Raw genomic sequence first — 15,278 nt, 5'->3', positions numbered from 1 at the left:
ACAACAAACCTGCTTCAATCACCAGCATTTGGGTCTTTGGTAAACATCTTTGATGATGCTAACCAAGATAAAAACCTACAGAAAGGGACAGATCATCTCTCCTAGCCTAGTCACATGTCCCAGAGGGTCTCAGTTTCAGCAGTTGAGCTAGGTATGTGTATATTTCTGTTCCATTTTTTTTTTTCTTGGACAGCAGAAAAATCACAGATCCGGTAGGGAAAGCGCATGTCTGTTCTCACAGCTCAGCTCATGCACTCTATTACCCGGTAAGAGTTATGCATCACCAGAGATGCTTATTGCTACATCCCGTGTTCCCCTGAGATGCTCAGAAGAGAAAGAGTCAGACTGAGTGACCCCAATTCTGTAATCAAATCCAGCCTCCTATATTAACCAAAGTTTCATTGCAGGGGACTTTAACTGGGGTCACTGTATCCCACTGAGTTCAGGTAGGATCCACATTTCCCTTAAATTATGCAAATTTGGATGCTGAGCATATGTTCACCCTCCTAGGAAATAGTTCATTATACTTGCAAAGCACTCCCTGCATTAACCAGGATACATTCGTTGCATGAGTCAGAAATCCAACTCAAGGTAGCTCAAGCGGGGCTAGGAAACACAAGTAGAGGCTCAAAAAGCCAAACCTCAGAGGAGAGGGCTAGCAACACACAGCAGAAGCAACCTTTGACCTGTCTCTCTTCTTGCTCGCCACACCCTCCCTCCCCCGCCTGTCTCAGCCCTTCCTGACCCTGATCGAGTGCTCTGAAGCTTACCTGTACTCACCTTTTACTGAGGCTCACAATCCAGTCGAGCAAGAATCTTACAAGTCCTCTTGTTCCTCTTCCTTGAGCCTCCCAGCCTCCTAGATGGGACAGCCTCAATCTCTTCCATAGGGAAAAATATCCCCTCTCCACTAACTCCTTTTTGAATCTATTTGTTTCTGTGTATATACTGACACTCTTCTTCTTCTTCTTGACTCCCCTCCTTTGAGGTCAGAAGCTCAAAACTGGCTCTTTGCATTTCTCTTGTTATAATCCTAATCCCCACAGCTGAAGCAGCAGCTCAGTACTTAAGAACACTGGCTGCAGCCGGGCAGTGGTACACGCCTTTGATCCCAGCACTTGGGAGGCAAAGGCAGGTGGATCTCTTTGAGTTTGAGACCAGTCTTGTCTACAAAGTGAGTTCAGGACAGCCAAGGTTACACAGAGAACCCCTGTCTTGAAAAAAACAAAAACAAAAAGAAGAAAGGAAAAAAAACTGGCTGCTTTCCCAAAGGACCAGGGTTCAATTCCCAGCACCACCATGGTGGCTCACAACCATCTGTAACTCCAGTTCCCGGAAATTCTTCAAGGCACCAGACACTCAGCTGGTGCACATAAATACATACAGGCAAACATTCATACACGTAGAAACACTAAGAAATAAAATTTTAAATAATAACAGGCACTTTGGTTGAATGGGTTACATATACCATGCCACTTCCTCGCTTAATGACAAATATAATATCTAGAAACAATGACAAAGATTTGTTTCTCCTCATGGGGCACATATTAAAAGCTTGCATTTTATAACAGAATTCCCCAAAGTCCACTATTGTCTGCCTCTTCCTCCACTGGACATCAGTGATTTGGGCTGAGAACACTGAACTCAAAATGCTCGAGGTCGAAGAAAACATTTTTGGTTTCCGACATTTTGGAGTTGGGGGGATTTTTTTATATTCATATAATGGGACAGGCAGGAGGGAGCTTCATCTCGGCCCCGGGTGAAAACATCCAGCACAGACCAGAGGTGCTGGCCTTATGCTAGAACCCCTGGTCTTCGTGGCATGCTTTAGAGGTTGCTGCTGAGAGCATGGCCAGTTGAGGAAGGGTCCCTTTGGCTCACAGTTTGAGGGTCCTGTCCATTATGTGAAGGGAGTGGTGGCAGGAGGAGCCTGAAGCCACTGGTCACACCGGAGCCTGAGGCCACTGGTCACACCAGAGCCTGAAGCCACTGGTCACACCAGAGCCTGAGGCCACTGGTCACACCAGAGCCTGAAGCCACTGGTCACACCGGAGCCTGAGGCCACTGGTCACACCGGAGCCTGAAGCCACTGGTCACACCAGAGCCTGAAGCCACTGGTCACACTGGAGCCTGAGGCCACTGGTCACACCGGAGCCTGAAGCCACTGGTCACACCGGAGCCTGAAGCCACTGGTCACACCGGAGCCTGAGGCCACTGGTCACACCGGAGCCTGAAGCCACTGGTCACACCGGAGCCTGAAGCCACTGGTCACATCGGAGCCTGAAGCCACTGGTCACACTAGAGCCTGAAGCCACTGGTCACACCGGAGCCTGAGGCCACTGGTCACACCGGAGCCTGAAGCCACTGGTCACACCGGAGCCTGAGGCCACTGGTCACACCGGAGCCTGAGGCCACTGGTCACACCGGAGCCTGAGGCCACTGGTCACACCGGAGCCTGAAGCCACTGGTCACACCGGAGCCTGAGGCCACTGGTCACACCGGAGCCTGAAGCCACTGGTCACCCCAGAGCCTGAAGCCACTGGTCACACCGGAGCCTGAGGCCACTGGTCACACCGGAGCCTGAAGCCACTGGTCACACCGGAGCCTGAAGCCACTGGTCACACCGGAGCCTGAAGCCACTGGTCACATGGCATGTGCAGCCTGGAGGCAGAGAGAAATGGGTGCTTGTGCTCAGCTCCCATCTCCTTCTTGTTCAGATGGAGCCGTGGAATGCTGTCACCAACATTAAGTTGGCTCTTCCCACCTCAATGAAGCAAATCTAAAAAATTACCCCACTGACCTCTCCAGAGGTTGTTTCTTAGGCATTAAGACAATTAAATAAGTAACTAACCAACCTCAGTGCAACTCCACGGCACCAAAGCAATATGGAGAAAAACGCATGCTCTATGTTTACAGTTATAATCACAGTGTTAACTTTAATGTGCCATAATATTTAGCATATCTCCTCATGCAACTTACTATCAGAAGACAAAAATACCTGAGGTGGATTGATTTCCTACTACAAATGTTTCTGTCTCCCTAGCCTCCAGCCCTCTACAGAGAACCTTTCATGATCCACCCGGTCCCAACTGGGTGCCTGAGATGTCACACTTTTACCCAGTTAGAAGCCATGGGATCACCCTGCAATTCCCAAACAAAGGGAAATGGGGCATTGTATTTGATATGGAGGCTGCCATGGCATGCTGCATTGTCTATATTATCGGTGGGGCCTTTAAAACAGCAGCACTTTGTGACCCTGCAGCTCTGGAGTGATGCTGCCTGCATGCTAGCCAGAAGCCCCTCTCCAGTGCCTTCCAGGAGACTTTAGTCTTGCCTTTTCCAAATTCTAGGGGCTAAAGGTATCCCATGTCCTTTGGCCATCATCCTATAATGGGCCTCATGGCCACATCTCTGCCTCTTCTGTCCCTATGTGCATCTGTCTCCTCTTCTGTATATGTGGACATGTCTCCTCTGCCTCTATGTAAACCTTTCTCTTCTGTCTATCTTAAATTCATGGCCTATCTACATAATCCAAGACAATCTCAAGAACCTTAACTTAGTCGCATCCACACACACACAAAAAAAATCTTTTTCCAATGAAGACCTGTTTATAAGCTCAGGGGAGCAGGGCAGGATTGTATCTTTAGAGAAACCACCACTCAGCCCAAGACAGCCATGTTTCACAAGAAACACAAACTCGATGTAGTTACTTTTTAAAATGTTTAAAAAAAAAAAAAAACATTGACATAAAAGAGAATCAAAGATTATCCATTAGATGAGCTTTCAGATAGACCATAAAATAATCATGATATCTTGCAATATAAAATAAAAGATAGTTGAAAAATTAGGTCAAAGAGAAAATGAGATTCAAAATCAGTGGGTCTGGGTGTAAGAAGTTTCTTACAACCATTGCCGAGAGAACCTACCAGAGTGAGCCTTGCTTAAAAGCCACCAGCCACGTCGATAAGACAGAGGCCCAGAAAAGCGCAGTGATTCCTGGAGGTGACTCAGCAAAGGAATGTCACCCCTCAGGTTCTCCTGTCTTACCCATCCACCCACACAGTCCCATCACTGCCGCCCCCACCACCTCCAGACATAGTGTTGCATAAGAGAGCTGGCACTCCCTTCCACATCCTAGGGAAGCCTCCCCCCAAGATGGCCCTCAAAATAAGCCTCATGGTGTTATGTTCACCCAGAATCCCAACTAGGTGCTGGTACTCAAGCCCGTCTCACCGATGCAAAGAAGGTAAAGTCTTGAGGCTCCAGAGCAGTAGGCATCAGACATCCTTTGGAGCATCCTCTGTGAGCTTTTCCACAGAGCCTCTGTTCAACACTTGAGTGACAGCCGCATTAAGATAAAACTCCAGCAGCCCCTGGACTGTAGCTTTTCAAGGTTGTCACTCAGTGCAGAGACACAGGATTGGTAATCAGCTGGATTTGGAAGTAGGAACAAAAGGTTCTTTGCGCGGGCTGCAGATAAAGTTCAACAGGCTGGATAAGTGGGCTCGAAGCCACTGACCTCTGTCCAAAAGGAAACCAAAGGTCCCCAGGCCAGCAAGATTCTCCTCAGACTATACTCCCAGCTCTGCTGAGATGAGCCAATGGGTAATTAATCAATCAATATGCCATGGATGTGGCTGCAAATTCAAGGGCTGGAGAAAAAAAATTAAATCGATTATAATCAAATGAAAGCCATCAATACAGGGATCAATAATGCCTAATGTGTTAGTGGCTTCTAGAAGTTAAACTCATTACAAAACCAACACCCAGTTACCTGCAGTGGGCAACATTCTGTTCTGTTACGAGCTATAGGGCCATTAAAAGAAAGATAAGCCAGGCAAAAACTACAAGCTGAGATTTACGTTTTTGTATTATTATATCTCTATGAGCCATAAGCCCTTTCTTTAGCAGCCATGGAGTCTTATGGTCTATCAAAACGACTTCTACTTAGTGATAGGAAAGCTACCTCATACGTACATGAAAAGTATGTCTTCCCTGATCTCAGGGAAGGTAAGGGGTGCTGTGCCCCTCTTGTTGGAAGTATTATGGACTGGCAAAAGCCTAATTTAATGAGCAGGTCCAACCAGAAGAGCTGGGCTCCGGCTGGAGACAGCCAGCTGGCTCTTCCTATTCTCCAGGTCATGCCTGCAAAAGAAAAATGTTCCGCCCTGCCAGCCAAAGGAGATCCTGGGTGCTTCTTTTCGCCAACCCCCGTTTTACTTCCTAACACAACTTAATACGTTCTTGTTTCTTGATCCGTTTAACAGTAACCTCACTGGATCCTAAGCTCGTTAAGAGCACCACCTCCGGCCGTGGGGATCCTTTAAGTAATTAGTCAAGAATAATTTTTGATTGCTTTAGTTAAGTTGAAGTGAAAACTCATTGTTAATTACCAAGATAGTCCCCCAAATTCAGGGCCAATGCAGACAGATGAAGTGCTGGAGCAGGCAGCCTGGAAGGAGACATCCAGGATGACAAAGAATGGACTCTCGCCCTGAGCCCCAAAAGGCGTCTATCCCTACCGACCGCCTGCCTTTTAGCCTCTTAGAGTCACGCTGTGAGGGACCACGTGCTTCTAAGCCACCAAATTTGTCATTGCTAGATGTGCCAGGCAGAGGACATTCATAGAAGGATGAAGGCATGTTTGTTTCCATCCCTAGAATACCACTTGTAGAGCATAGGTGCTCATAAAATATCATGTGAGTGAGTGAGTGGGTGAGTGAGTGAGATCAGTAGGAAACTCTGAGTTCCATCATGGCTGCCTCATTTGTGCTGTGGAACCTGAGGCTTATTTCCTGGAGCCTGAGTTTCCTGGTCTGAGCTACATAACTGACGGGTGCCTGGTTCCTTCAACACTGAGTCACCAGGAGTGAAAGACCACTAGTTGGTTTTCCGACAACGCTCCCTGTGAGTTATTTGGTTCCCACCAATATCCGGCCCTCTTCATCTGTGTTTGGTGGCTGGGCTGATGATGAGGAAACAATGTCTGTGGTCTCCCATGCCAGGAAAAGAGCATCCACACTGGCAGGAGGGGGATTGCCCTTGCTTGACTTAGCCAGAGCTAAGATCCTATGAAGGGCTCTCTCCCCCAGCACTGAGATGTCAAATGCCTAGAGCTTGGAGATGGAGAGAAAAAAAGAGTGGCCACCATCTACAATGCGCTCACCTGTGTCAGAGACACTCCTCTCTCTCTCTCTCTCTCTCTCTCTCTCTCTCTCTCTCTCTCTCTCTCTCTGTCTCTCTCTCTCTGTCTCTGTCTCTCTCTGTCTCTCTACATCTTTGTCTATCTCTATCTCTCTGTCTCTGTCTCGCTGTCTCACTGTGTCTCTGTCTCTCTCTGTGTCTCTGTTTCTCCCTCTCCCTCTCTTCCTCTCCCTCTTTCTCTCTCTCTCTCCCTCTCTCCTCCTCCCTTCTTCCCCCTCCCCCTCCTTGTCCCTCTCCCTCTCTGCAGATTTTAGAAACTTCCTTTTCTTTGCCTCTAACAAAGCTTGCATTAAACAGGCTGATCTCTGCTTACAGGAGACCTTTCCCCTCAAGCCATACCTCTAAGGGCCTTACCACACAGAGGCAGCTAACACATGCCAGCACTTTTTGCCCAAGACAGTAATAAAATATTATATCATTTAGCCCTCACCACTCTATGTACTGCTGGCCAGACTCAAGGAAGGCTCACGCGGGCTGGGTTACAAAAGAACTGGGCTGCTGAGTTCAGGAGATGATTCAGGCACAAGGCACTCAGGTTGCAAGAATCTGTGTCCAACCCTAGAATCCACAGAAAAGAAAAGGAGGGGCTGGGTGGAATGTGCTTACGTCAGCACTGGGGAGGAAGAAACAGGCAGATTCCTGGGTCTGCAAAACAGGGCCTCAGGTCAAAAGCAAACAAGGCGAACAATGCCGAGAAGCCATAGGTTGTCTTCTGGCTTCCACAAACATATATGCACATGTTTATGGGTACACACACGCTCCTGAACAGAGAGAGAGAGAGAGAGAGAGAGAGAGAGAGAGAGAGAGAGAGAGGAGAAAGATAGACAGACAGACAGACAGACAGACAGACAGACAGACAGACAGAGACAGACGGAAAGAGAAACTGGACTTCAGATGAAGTCTTTTCAACTCTAAAACTGAAATTTCACACTGGGTTTATCTTCATCTCATGCATTCATCCAGGTCCTATGCACAGATGAACGCAAGCCCAGGAGGCTGACGTACTGCCCAGTGGTCTCAGGGCATCAGCTCTCCTCGTCGAAGCTCAGACATTAGGGAGGCAGAGTTGCTTCCGGGGAAAGCGTGGGAGCCTGCGTCAAGTTTCCTATGATCGATACTGGGCCGTTCCTGGTAGGATCTCTGGATCAGATTCTGGTATCGTTCTTGGGTTTTGTCATAAGGCCAGTTGGTGGCAGTGCCATGTCACACAGCCCTTAGCACCAACTCCTGCCTCCCAAGTCCTTAAAATAAGGAGATTAATAACCATGCTGGTGTCATAAGGAGCTTCAGTGGAGACGGAAGAAGTTAAAGTTGCAAAGTGATCTATTGAAACAGTGTGAGGAACGAGATCAGTGCTGTGTCTAGTTTACTTACTGCCCGTATTCAGACCCATGTGGTTACTCAGACAGAGCTGGTTGCTCTGAAATCTGATTTGTTTATTTTCCTCACTGGGACAGAAGTCCCTGTGGTCTCCAGCCCAGGGACAGTCGATGATATGCACATTCTCACTCCGGCCTCTCTCCAGCAGCCACACCACCCCCTGGATCCGTACCATGCAATAGCTGAGCCAGGGCTGTAGACATACAGGGTCGGGACGAGGTCAGCACTGGGCAGTGCAGAGGCCCATTGCAACACAGCCAGCACACAGCTCTAGGACAAAGAAGTAACGTGTCCTTATCACCGAGGGAGGAGTATTTGTCAGGAAACAGGGAGTTTGGGTAAAAACCTCACTAAAATGTCAGTCCAGTCATCGCTTTCCTAACAGCAAACAAGATGACAAATGCCTGTGTTTCCCAACACCACAATCATAGTTTTCAAGAAAGTGACATCAAAAAGCCAAATTAGTTTCCTTATTAATTTTTTTAGTGTACAAAAATAATGGGTTCCATTATGTTCCTTTCATATGTGTGTATTAGTGCACACTGTTCATAGTCACTCATTAACTTTTTTTGTCCCCTCCATATATAATAAATAAGCCTTAATTCCACATATAAGAGAAAGCATACAATTTGTCCTGTTTTTTTCCCCTGTCATCCTTTCTTATTTCCTCCTGCCTGCACTCCCCCCGAATCGTCCCTCTTCTCCTTTTATGTCACTTTTTAAGTCTAGAATCTACATACGAAGAAAACATGTGGCATTCATCTTTCTGATCTGGTTTATTTATCTTGACATGATGCTGTCCATTTCCAATCAATTTTCTTGCAAATGACATAAGTTATTTGCTGTATGTGCATGTGTATGTGCACCCCATTTTCTCTACCCATCCATCCGTTGATGAGCATCCGGGCCAGCTTCATATCACGTAACTAACAGCGCAATAAACACTGATATGCAAGTGTCTCTGTGTGTTCCTGGATATATACCCCAGTGGTATAGCTGGGTCACGTGGTACATCTATTTTTAGTTTTCTGGGGGAGCTGCCATACCGCCATGCCATGGTGGATGTGCTGATTTGCATGCCCATCAAATTAAATTCTTGACAAGGCATCAGTTCCTGTCAAGCTCCTGGGGAAGGAACAAGAAAGGCTCTGGTCAAAACCCAGCTGCAAATCCGTTTCTACTTAACTCCTATTACTTCCACTTGTGGACCTTAATCCTCTTAACTTTCAGGGCTTGGGGGGTTACTATAGTAAGATAATATGTCCAAAGGGCCCCAAACTCTGCCTTTGGTGAGCGCTACACAAATGAGTGCATTAATAAATAGTGCCACGTTAAAAAGAAATCACACAGCAGAAGCGTTACTATGCGGAGCATATTGCCTTGTGTGTGCCAGATCCTGTGCATTTAGATGGGTCATGTGACCGGCTCTAGCTAATGGGATGTCATTTGCAGTTGCCATCATCACATGACAAAGTACTGGGTAGCCACTGCTGAACCCCATGGTTCCTCTCCTTGCCTCGAGGACCCTAAGGTCCCTGCTATTAGGAAACATAATGTCCACCAAACTGTGACTCTATGGAGCAGAACCCCCAGCGACTTTGGTTAGTCCCTTGGCATAACCGAGAAATTGGTCTTGGTTCTGGTAAGTCACTGAAGTTCAGAGACTAAAATGTTACCTATCAGAGCCAAACCAAGTCTGACTGGCCCAGGAGGTACATGAGTGCATGGATCGTGCTCCAACTCAACCATGAAAGAAATGAAACACTGAGTTATTTTTCAGAAATCAAATGGGAATCTAAGCCCCCTCTCTATTAAGATGGCTAGGAATGGCATCTCTGTCGCTACAGAGCTCCTTTGAGCCAACGCCCTTATGGCATGTCCTTGAGGGTCCAGGCACTGTGACCTCTGGCAAGGGTGCATCCCTGCTCTATCGCCCCATGCATGTGGGCAGGACAGTTGCCTCTTCATGGAGTTTCAGCTCCAGAACATTGGCTGAGGCTGGTCCCTGGGGCCTAAACTGAGTCTTCTTCTGTACCAGCCAGGCATGCGTCAGCAGACCACAGCCAGCTTCCCTCTCCTTACATGAGGGAAGCTTCATGCTTCTCTCAACTTTTATCCACTTCCTACTCACTGTCAATATGGACACCACATTCCTTTTCAGATCTAGACTTTAAAAAAATAAAATAAAATAAAATGAAGGAGTGAAGAAACTCAGCCTACTGTTCCAACTTTCAGTCGGTTCCTGAGCATAACTGCCCTTTTAGACAAGGAAGCATGAAGGTCTGGTTACCTTCTCGTAACAGAGGTGTAGAAAAATTCCAGAAGACAAAAAAAAAAAGCATTAATTTCTCAATAAATTTTCCAACCACATGGTTGACCGCTTATGTTAAGAAAGGAAAGAAGCCAAATCCACAATTGCTATCCATTTGTAACTCAAAAAGAAAATAATACGAGGCAAATTAGCACTGGTTCATAGGCCAATGACTGGAAAAAATTTAATCTGGGTGGATCACAAGGAAATTTGCCAACAAAACAAAACAGAAAACCCCATATGCCTGCCTGTGGCTACCCCTCCACACGCCACCCTCTTCCAATGCTCACACACATGAAATTGGAATGAGGCACAGTTCAATCTTCCATTGAAAAACAAATATATAGTAAACTCTTGATTGCTGGGGGTTCCGGGTGTGTAATTTTAAACCGCCTGAGCTTTCTTGGTCTGTTCAAAGTATTTTCTTTAAACCAAGTTTGTGCTCTCTGTGCTCAGAAAAATGACAGCGGAAAGAGAAGAAGTATATTCAGATATACATGTACACATATACACATGACATGTAAACACACACATATATATACGTATGTAAACATATACACACATATGCATACATATATGAACATTCACATATAAATATGCATATATACATATACACATGCTGTGTAAACACATATATGCATATGCATACATGTATATACATACATAATACATATATATAAGACATATAAACATACACACACTCCATTTTTAGAAAATAACATTGATGGTGGATATGAGTCTGCTGCACAGCATGTGCATTGGAAGAGGGATAGTCTTATACAGCAAGTATATTCCAAACTATATTTCAACTGGAAAAGTTGGGGGTCGTCTTATAGGCCCAGTCATCTTATATGCTGGAAAATACGGTAGTTATTTATTCTTGGATTGCACAATTAAAGAATGAAATACAGTTTGGCATTTAAGGACATCAGCACTGCATCTTTTGGAACTAGTGCATTTCAGTGTCTTGTCAATATGCCAGCTAGGCTGGGATGAGTCTGACAACTAAATGTTCACTGGCACAGTTTACACTTAAAATAAAACAATTAAGCAACATTTTTAATTTTTGCTCTACAGAAGATATACAGTGTATGGGGCCCCGAGGAAGGCTTTTATGCTGTCTATGGAAAATATTAAATTGCTCAGAGCCTAAAAATCCATCATAGCAGCTTTCAGGCTGTCATCAGAGGATTAAATGCTTTATTTCCTCAAGATTCCGCGGCTCTGGTCCAGGGTTTCAAACCCTGCTATTACTGACCTCTGGGGCCAGATAATCTCCTGTGGGTAGGACTTCGTTAGTTGCGTCATAGAACGTTCCCACTGTTGCTCAGCACGCTGCCCACCGGTTATGGCCACCACTGGGGTCTGCAGATATTGCCAACTGTTCCTTGAGGGGCGGAACGACTCCTTGCTGAGAGCTAAAGGCCTGTGCAGAGGAAGCAATAGTCATATGGAAAGCAGCAGTCTGTGGCTATGCAGTCCCTGCCCCACGAAACACGGCATCGCAGTGAGGAGCTCACTGGACCGGCATCCGCAGTTAACATGTCTGAATGCGCGCTACATAGCACACAAGGGTACAGGGGCTCCAGAAGGAAGCGCGCTCTAGGCAGGCAGCTTCCTGTCGGGACTTTAAGGGAACCTTGACTTGTCTTCTGCGTGCTACCTCTCACCTGCAAGGTCACACACTGCAGCTTCTCTTTGCATAACCGTTCGCCTGGGACCAGTGATGTTTATGAACCACTTTGGTTCTTAGTTCCATGCCCAGGACTAGAATCCAGGAGACCTGCCTGGCTAGAAGGGATCTGCAGTCCCCTGTTGTAACTTTTTCTGTTTTCCTCCGGCGTGTATGGATACCCACATCTCCAGTGATCGCTCCAAATGCTGCAGCAGAGGGAAATCTTAACACCAGCTCCTGGAATGTCCCTTCTAGCTTTCCATAGTCACCACCTTCCAAATCCAGGAGCTACCTAGATTCAAATCTTGGGACGCCATCCAAAAGCAGCAGTGTCTGGGCAAAATTATCGATCGAGTCAGACCACATTGATAAACCATTAAAAAAAAAAAAAGTCGCACCTGGACTGCCATGGAGCTAGATTTCCTGCTTTTATCTGGGATTTCTGTATCAGTTAAGATAGTCACACTGCTCTTGGTTCCTAACTAGAGTTTTCTATGATACACTCAAACAGATGCAAGATTTAACTGAACACCAAGTTCTGTCAACGCTCCCTGCAATGCATTTATAGCTTTGCTTAGAGCAGAATGCATTTGGAAATTCAACAAAGGAGCGAGAGAAGCCTTGAGAACTCTATTCTAACAGAGAGGGGCGCTCCTTCCCTCAAGAGATTCTTTTCCCCCAAGGCCTGGGACTGGATAGCGTCGTGTATACATCAAGAAAGTTGTCTACACAGCTAATGACTGGTAACTTACAGGGTACCTTACTGTGTGGATAGCGTTTTACCAGGTACTGAATGGGACCCAGGGCACAGTCATGTTCTCAAGCACTTTAGAACTTAGTTGAAAAAGTGACACAGGGCCCAAACCTTTCACTCGGGTTCTGTTTGCTCTTCTCATACCTACAGCCTTGGCACTGATAATGCTGGGTTCAGAACAAAAAGAATGTTTCCTGGGTGGCTCCCTGCCTCCTCCTTCCGGTTTGGGATCCCAGGACTCCACAAATCCTAGCCCCAAGGAGGGGGAGGGGATAACCGTCTTAGCCCTCCCGCCAGCCAGTGGCCCCTCTTGGAACTGTTCAAGGACGCATGCGTGGCTCTATGAAATGAGCTGTGGGCCAAGTAGTTAGAAAATAGTTGAGGTCTTTTCATCCAATTCCTCCTACCCCAGGGAAGCTCAGGGTAAGTGTCTTCTCCACTTGCAGTTGGTAACCAGGGATTTTTTAGCAAAACATTGCTTCCCCGGAATGTGATTTGAAGAGTCGTGCTTTGGGCAGATTTTGCCGTCAGTGCTCCTGGAAGTGAGGCTGCGGCCAGCAGGAGATTTCAGCAGAAATGACAGGGGAACTTCCCGTGATCAGCTTGATCCTTCCTGACTCAGGAGGAATTGCAAGTTTAGGAGACGGCACTATGCAAAGAAGGATGGATGGAGAGGGACACTTCTGGACATTTTAAACACAGAACTTAGGTAAGAGATAAAAAAGTAACATATACATACATACATACATACATACATACATACATACATACATATGTATGTACATACATTATAGGAGTCTACTTGGGATATAGTAGAGAAAAAGGTTTTAGGTCAGAGAAAGCATGGAAGGATTCCGTAAGGGACAAGTGCTTGAAGGCACATTTCACATAGTTGATTTGGAAGTGATGGAACCCAGAGTGAAGACATCATAAAAATCAGTTAAGAGGTTATTCTGGATGCTGGGGAGGGGCGCAGCTCAGTTGGCACAGCGCTTGCCAGGAATGCACGAGACCCTGAGCTCAGTGCCCCGCATCACATAAATCTGGACATACCTTTGGCTCCATGGCAAGCCTGAAGCCAGCGTCAGATACATCTAACTCTGTCTCAAGCAAACAAAGAGGCTGTTATCAAACTTGCGAGTCGCAATCTGTTACCCCAAGTCAGGTTGAGGCACCCGTCCTCAATAAGCAGGTTGAAAGAGCCAGAGTAAAACTGAAAGGCAGAAAATAAACATGTGCTCGCTGTGGCCACATTAGGAAGGACAAAGAGAGCCAGGGAGTCCCTTGTGTCCATCTTCAATGTTCCGAAATGGGGTTAAAGCTTAAATTTTTTTAGATTTATTTATTTTTTATTTATTTTTTATGTTATACGTATGGGTGTTTTGCCTGCATGTATGTCTGTACACCATGTGGATGCAGTGCCCATGGGGGACAGAAGAGGGTGTCAGATGTCCTGGAACTAGAGATGGTAGGGAACAACCAGGTAGGTGCTGAGAATCAAGCCCAGGTGCTTAGGATGAGTAATCAGTGCCCTTAATTTCTCCAGCCCCGGGATCAACATTTAAATAGAAGGCCGAGGCTATGCACATCTAAGCAGTCCTGGTTAAAGTGTGGTCCCGCCCACTGACCCGACACTATCTGGGCTTCAGTCTCATCCTGTAAGGTGGTCTGACAAGTCCTTAGAATTGTTTGAAATGTCTTTTAAGGAAAAAAAAATCCCCCTCCACCTGATGTCTTTTTCTTCTCCCCGGGTGAGATTCCTACGGGAAATTCTCATTTCTTTGGGGGTCTATTGTTTCAAAAGTCTGGTGATTGGGTTGAGAGACTTTTAGAGTCATGTCTGCCAGGCTAGGCACAGGGCTGCCCCGTTATCCATGAAAGAGAAGTGAGTTACAACACAGGCTACAGAAAGACGTGCAAAGTCAAGGGGTCGTGGATGCAAAAGTAGAGTCTGTGGATGGGAAGGGGGTTCAAAGATACCTGTGTTGTGCAGACAGGTCTGGACACACACACAAACACGATGACACACACACGCGCACACACGCACACACACACATACAGTCACACAGGCACACGATGGCACGCACATGCACACGCACATACGCATACACATAAGCACACAGTGGCATGCACATGCACACACACAGGCACACAATGGCACGCACGCACGCACACATGCACTCAAGCACTCACACGGTTCTCTACTTTTACTTCCGGTTCTGTCCCCATATCTCTTCCGTAGCAGCCATCAGAAAATACTTTTGTGTTGATCTCTCTCTGGTCTGGTGCCAAAATGATTCCAAAAGGGCCTGATCCCAACACATTAGGGGAAGTGTGCATAAAATAAAAACAACGCATGTGCCCTAAGATGAAATGTGGATTGGGAGTGTCAGTCCTAGCCTTTCTGTTTCCTCAGGACCAAGAAATGCAGGCATCAGGAGATGCTTCTAGAATGGAAGCTATGTAGACTGTGGGTAGGTGTGAGAGGAGCCTGCCCTAGCCTGTGGGAACCTTCTAGGTCCTCCTGGAATCCTCTGAGTCACAGCTGTCTTCCCTCAGAGTCTCACAGCACCTGCCTAGTTAGCACCACACCCAGTGACTCTGCCCTCCAGATTCTGGAAGGAAACAAGAGTGCAAGTTGGTTCCCCTCAGCTTCTTGAATCTCATGGAGCTGATGAAAATCGAGGTCCTGTGTAAGCCGCCTGCATTTCACCTTGAGGCTGCCCACCTGTGTGTCTCACGCAAACAGATACCCCCACCTGTGTCCTGAGCGCAGACCTGCCTGGGTTCCCTTGTCTCTGGCTTGACTAAAACTTACCCTGCACGCTGAGACACCACGGACAAGCTACAGCGAGACTCTGAGGTCAGCCGGTTGGTCTTCAACCTTGAAGACATGCCAAGGCGTGCAATGCTGAGGAGAAACACTACAGTGTAAATGCTGCCCCTTGCTTGTG

At 46.7% G+C, this 15,278-nt stretch overlaps 1 protein-coding gene across 2 annotated transcripts in view; it reads left to right on the top strand.

Moving 5' to 3' along the window:
• Nucleotides 1–15,278, top strand: part of FAM20A (FAM20A golgi associated secretory pathway pseudokinase) — a 60,090-nt gene that overhangs the window by 8,424 nt on the left and 36,388 nt on the right. The window lies entirely within an intron of this gene.

The sequence above is a fragment of the Acomys minous genome, assembly GCF_964271855.1.
Source record: "Acomys minous genome assembly, chromosome: 12".
NCBI classification, from domain to species: domain Eukaryota; kingdom Metazoa; phylum Chordata; class Mammalia; order Rodentia; family Muridae; genus Acomys; species Acomys minous.
This window is presented reverse-complemented; position numbering and strand designations above follow the sequence as displayed.